General features: G+C 31.6%; 1 long non-coding RNA gene across 1 annotated transcript; it reads right to left on the minus strand.

Annotated features, from left to right (window-relative positions):
• Positions 1-299: 299 nt before the first annotated feature.
• LOC137643471 (uncharacterized) lies at positions 300-4,553 on the minus strand. Its single transcript, XR_011044953.1, has 2 exons — positions 4,311-4,553; positions 300-882 (listed from the first exon to the last, which is right to left on the minus strand). It is a non-coding gene; the product is annotated as an uncharacterized lncRNA (long non-coding RNA).
• Positions 4,554-7,052: the final 2,499 nt, after the last annotated feature.

Genomic DNA, 7,052 nt, shown 5'->3' on the forward strand with positions numbered 1-7,052 from the left:
AATATCTTTTGTTACAATATCCTTTCAAAGTTTGGGTAGTTTATGTAAAACAATATTTGCACCATTTTTGGAATTCAAAGTTCTATCTTTTTTTTGTAACCTGTATCTTCTATTTACAGGATTATGGCTGTAATACGTACAAGCAAGCTTACTCATTGTTAGTTAAATAAACTAACTTGGCACACAAAGTTAGTGTGTGTGATGATAAAAGGTAAAGTATTCTAGTAGACCAGACCTTGCTTGTTCATCAAGGTGGTCACTTAAAACAACACTGGAATTTATTTATATAAAAAGGTTAAAGAGTTTTAGATTTTATTTGCTTCAAACATTTAAATCTGATCAAGTTGACCAAAGGGCGTAAACTTAAAATTGCTACACCACTATAGCCACGTCAGTTCACCGCTGCATTTGTCAATTCCAATTCTACCAGACCGGTAGTTCACTATGCCATAGCTCTTCCCCTCAGGGCTCCAGTCAATCTTTGGTGGCTCGGGTCACGGGTAGTAGTGATTAGAAGAGCGTGGGCTTTCTTTGCCGGATTACGGCGTCCCTACCAGCGAAGGAAAGTTGTTAATTGGTACTTCCATTTCCTCATTGGTACTTCCATTTCCTCATTGGTACTTCCATTTCCTCATTGGTACTTCCATTTCATCATTGGTACTTCCATTTCATCATTGGTACTTCCATTTCATCATTGGTACGTTGTAGGTCTCAAATCCAAAATCTGAGTCGCCAGATTTTCCCAGCGAATTGCTTTCAAGCCCCAAGCTGCCATTTTTTTTATGGAGGGAGGGAGGAGGGAGGGAGAGGAGGGGGCAGGTCCTCAGATTGCAGACAGACCAGAACCTTTGACCTTGCGTCATTGCAGTTTCAGCTTTCGGCCTGTTTTAAGAGATTTAGGTTAAAATACTTAGTACCATTTCATAGTTTACCGAAAAAAAAATTTCAATAGATGAATACAACCCACAAGTCTTAACTAACACATCAACTTTGTTCCTGGCGTTTAAAACTCAATGTTTGTGTAATTATAGAAAAAAAACAAAAGCAGTCTGAAGTCAATAAGGTTTACCCAGTCATGGATAACAGAAAATTTTAAAAGACTAGAAAATAATAAAGCAAAACCATTTATTTAAAGCAATGCACGAAAATAAAACTACGCAATAAAAACAAAGTTTCTCTCCTAAGACTACTTTAGCCACTATCAAAACTACATTATCCCCCTTACCGTAGTAATATTTTACTCTGCGTGGTTATCAATCTTCTAAACTCAAGTCTGTAATTAGTAAGATATCAGAGATCTCAATATTCTAAACTAAAAGTAAAATGACAATACCGTACGGGGCGATATACGGTAAGGGTAGTATATAAAAATTGCGTATATATATATGTATATATATATATATATATATATATATATATATATATATGTATATATATATATATATATATATATATATATATATATATATATGGTAAGGGGAATATATTAAAAGCGGATATTTAAAAAAAAATCAAATTATATATATATATATATATATAAATAATATATATATATATACATATACATACATGTACATACACATACATACATATATATATATATATATATATATATATATATATATATATATATATATATATATATATATGGTAAGGGGAATATATTAAAAGCGGATATTTAAAAAAAAATCAAATTATATATATATATATAAATAATATATATATACATATACATACATGTACATACACATACATATATATATATATATATATATATATATATATATATATATATATACATATATACATATATACTGTACATATACATACATGTACACACACATAATATATATATATATATATATATATATATATATATATATATACACATATATATATATATATATATATATACATATACATATACATATACATATACATACATGCACAACATACATATACATACATATACATATTCATATATATACACATACACATATACATATATACACATATATACACACATATATACACACACACACACACACATATATATATATATATATATATATATATATATATATATATATATATATATATATATATATAAACAACGGAAACTTTTGTGCCACAAAAGTTACCGAACTAAATTCTCCAGGCAGCTTTTGACAGTATACCAGAGCTATAAACTGGAACCTTAAAAAAGAAAAGAAGTTTCTTAAAATACCAAAATTTCTGAACACGTGTCATTATTTGATGAAATACCAACACACTCATTAAAAATATATTTGACATTAAGAAATCTTGTATTGCTGGTAAGCCGCCCACACCGTCTAAATTTATATTTTAGACTTAGAGCAACCCTTGTCAATCTCTCTAATACCCGGTATTTAGGACCCAGTTATCTCTTCTCTGTAAATAGCTTTTCTTTTTTGCTATGAAATATAATAGGGGAAACTAGAAAGTAAAAGCTGGGAACGAGGAGGAAATTAGAATAAAACTTGTTTCATAAAAGTGATTGGGTAAACAAACTGTTCTGAAATCTATAATATCAGTGACTAAGACGACTAAAAAAAGATCCTAAAAAAAAAAAATAGTAAATTTTTCAGGATGTCCATTATTAGACCTAAAATTCTACCATGCACAACCCGTAAGTCCACCTTTGCCTTCATGGCAACTGCCACCCCAGCAAAGGTGGACTATAAAGAATGAAAAATACAATAAAATTTCCTTCAATCATGCTAACAATCTTCCAATAATTTCAGGTATACTTGTTAACTAGGGAGGCAAAGATTCATACACAAATTCTACACTTAAAAACACAGCAATTTAAATATGATAATCTTCGTAAAAATATACTGATGCGGCCGTATTTCAGTAAAATACAGGCGACCGTCATTTTCACTTTACTTTGTTACCATCTTTTACGGGTTCGAGACCGTAATATCACTTTAAGTCAATATATCAAATTTTAAAACTAAATGCGTGGCAACATTCATTAAGATTTTTACAGTTTTTACAGCAAATTTTCAACAGCGTAGCTAACCTTTGAACTTTCACAAACAGTTTAAGTAAATACATTTTGAGATTATTTAAAAGCTAAAGCTAACCTGCTATTCAACTCTTAAAAAATTAAGAAAACTCTCCCATACAGCAATTAAAGTAACATGAAAAACTTCAACTCGAAGCGGAAAAAAAATCTATTCTGAAACTTTAGAATACCATATTTCATAGAGCTAAGGTAGTTAATAATGGAAAATTCTTATTAGTCTCTTAAACTAGTGAACCCTAATATTGAAGTTGGTTTCTTACAACTAAGGCAATCGTTATTATTGTACCAAAACATTCATATCGTCAACCTTATTAAATAACCATTTATTATTTCATAATTTTGTCTCATTCAGGTAATGGTTGAAAGATCAATTAAAGTAATTTTAATACCAGGTTTACTACAGTTATAGACAAATTTAAAACAATATAAAAGTCAAAATTTATGTTCTGCTTAATTTTCTAGCCACACACCGGAAGCAGCTGGACTATAATATGGGCAGTTAACTAAAGTTAACCATAGAAGAAACATTTTCATTGAGTAATAAAAAGATAAAAATGCAATCTGATAAATCCAACTCGACACATTGATTAAATTATTAAATTTAAAAATCAATTACCCGGATACAGAATACAAACCTGAAAGTAATTATTCATAGTAAAATTCAAACCAAAAATTAACACTAAGATGAATTTTAGATTAACCCAATTACCTTTACACCCATCTTCTAATAAATGACTAGCGATCAGGATTAATCTTACTAAAAGTCAGGTTATGAATCCAATCTTCATCGACTACAACACACTTCATCAACAACCAAATCACATACATTGAACAGCTTATACAAAAGAATTTTTTTATCGGCCAAGATAGGATACAGCACGGTGGTAAAGTAATATAATTCTAAAATTAAAGTAAATATCACCCCTAATTAACGTGAACTAAAGAACGGTCTTGAGTGAGCCCTACTTCACGCCACTAAATCTCGATAGTCCGAAAATGTGAACAATTACGAATAAGACCAATTATTAGGCGTTAGAGCAAGCAAACAGGACACCCATGAACTGTAATACCGACGGGATGACTTTCGGCACAAACACTAATAGTTATTCAGAACCATTATTTCATAACTTTAAAAGATGCTAAAAAAAAACCTTATTCCATCTTTTGGAAGATGCTGAACAGAAACCACCACCCCCCCTCAAAAAAGAAAAAAAGAAAAAAAGAAAAATAAAAAACCAAGAAACGATTGAACACTTACCATTACCCCACGATTATCAAGCTACTACATCTAATTGCAGTTCAACTATGATTGACAAGCCTTCAAACAGCGTAAACACTCGCACTTAACTCAACTTCGACACAAATTCCCACTCTCAAATCTCTCAATTAGGGACACTGGCTTATCCGCCCCTCAAGTCTCAACTCCCAATAAATCTGATGATACTCGGCTCGGACTGTAGGACAAAACTCTGTTTAAGCAATTGGACACCAAGGACTCTGGAATGCAAGCTGAGAAAGACAGATAGCCAAAGCCATAGGACACTGCATTGAATATCGCTCACCATTCTGTCTGGCTTTCGTGATTTTTTTTTTTATTTTTGTCTTTGGTTATACTTCTTGGAGAGTTTTCGTTCACACTCAACTTGATTTTCTTATGCATTTTTATAGAGATTATTTACGGCACTTTATCCTATTCAATATGTATTTTTAGCCATTATTTTGTGTTTATTCAGTCTTGGTTTTTTTTTTTTTTTATATTTTTCAGATTTATTCTTGAACTCTTTGTTTTTTATTTTTTATAACCTTATAGATTGAGTCTGGATACTAACTTCATCGAAGGATTTTTTTTTTGGTCTATTTTTCATTTCTCTCTACTATCTTTGTGTTTATCGTGCAATTTCTGTGATGCTAGTCCATGGAAGATAGAAATAGAGTTGAAGCAAATAATACAAGAGATGAAAGGGTAAACAGAAACTCGGGAAATCTCATTGATGGACTGTTGAGGATCTCAGGTTTAGGAAAGGGAAATATGCACGACCTAATGACACTACCTCTGAGATGCTGTGGTTTAGCGGTCTAAAGGCCGTTCATGATTGACAGAGGCAAGGGACAGTGACACTGCCCTATCAAGGAGGACAATGCCCTACAGACTGACCATATATACTATATGATCAACAGGCTCTCCCCAAGCCCCCATCCCTAGCTCACAAGAATAGTGAGGCTGCAGCGACCAAAGAAACTAACGAGTTTGAGCGGGACTCGAACCCCAGTCTGGCGATCACCAGTCAGGGACGTTACCACATCGATAGAGTGATTGCATGACTAACTCGGAGTGGGTGAATGGTAAATCTCAATATTCTTTTACTCTTTATTTATAATAAACGCTATTGGCGTCAATGACCTTCGATGTCAAGATGCCAAAAAACTTCAAATCAATCAATCAATCCTCCAGAAAATATGTTTCACATTAAATAGTAAAAGCACATACTGTATATACACAAGAGAACAGTATCAAAGTGAATTTTTTATTATTATTATTTTTATTATTATTATTCTTATTATTACTATTTTTATTATTATTATTATTATTATTATTATTATTATTACTAAGCTACAACCCTAGTTGGAAAAGCAGGAAGCTATAAGCCTAGGGGCTCCAACAGGGAAAACATCCCAGTAAGGAAAGGAAAAAAGGAAACAAAGGAAAAAAGAAGTATTCTAAGAACAGTAACAACTTTAAAATAAATATATCCTATATAAACTATAAAAACTTGACAAAACAAGAGGAAGAGTAATAAGATAGAATAGTGTGCCAGAGTGTACCCTCAAGCAAGGGAATTTTCTAGCAATGCGTAGGCCTGCAGTTTAAGCTAAGGTAGATCGCTTTCATTAAAGATTAATTGTAGCTGTGTTTTATGTAAAACGACCACTAAATTACCTTGTCACATCAAATATATCTATCAAAGACATAAAATTGCTTTTAATTCTTACATGAAAAATACTAGTGAACTATTTTTGTAGTCTGAATCCACTGTCTTGGGTTAGAGTTCTCTTGCTTGAGAGTACACTCGGACACACTATTCTATCGTATTTCTCTTCCTCTTGTTTTTTTTTAAGTTTTTATAGTTTATGTAGGATATATCTATTTTAATGTTCTTAGTGGTCTTTAAAATATTTAATTTCTCCTTGTTTCTTTTCCTCACTGGTCTATTTTCCCTGTTGGAGCACCTGGGCTTATAGCATCATGCTTTTACAACTAGGGTTGTGGCTTAGCAAGTAATAATAATAATAATAATAATAAAAATAATAATAAATAATGATAATAATAATAATAATAATTAAACATCGAAAACAGCTTTCTCCTAATTTCTGAGAGAGAGAGAGAGAGAGAGAGAGAGAGAGAGAGAGAGAGAGAGAGAGAGAGAGAGAGAGAGAGAGAGAGAACTAAAGCAAATGTTAATGAGGTTTTGTTTCTAATGAAACCAGAATGTGTGGATGACAACTTCGGATGAGGTATCACCCGTCTCTCACCCAAGACACCTTTGATGGATGATTGACCTTTGGGGGGGAAGACAATTCTAAGGAACATAGTCCCTCTTGTCTTCTTAGCATGTAGTTTTGAGTGAGGGTTTTGTATCAACGCTAGCTATTATAGAATAAAGTGTTGCTCATCTATATATTAATACGATAGCGTGTGTGTTATTTATCTATATATTAATACGATAGCGTGTGTGTTATTTATCTACTGTATATATTAATGCAATAGCTTGTCTGTTATTTATTTTGTGTGTCACATTTTAAAGAAAACGGAAATAATTTCATAGTATACTCTTACAAATTCACGCTTGAAAGAAAACGGAAATAATTTCATGGTATACTCTTACAAATACACATTAGACTTTGATTACCTAATCAAAGCACATCTTATATAGTTTTCCCAATTTTGTCTTTAGCACCTGACTCATTTTTTAAATATTAGACAAAAAATTGAGTTCTATTA

The sequence above is a fragment of the Palaemon carinicauda genome, chromosome 7 (genome assembly GCF_036898095.1).
Source record: "Palaemon carinicauda isolate YSFRI2023 chromosome 7, ASM3689809v2, whole genome shotgun sequence".
Classification (NCBI taxonomy): domain Eukaryota; kingdom Metazoa; phylum Arthropoda; class Malacostraca; order Decapoda; family Palaemonidae; genus Palaemon; species Palaemon carinicauda.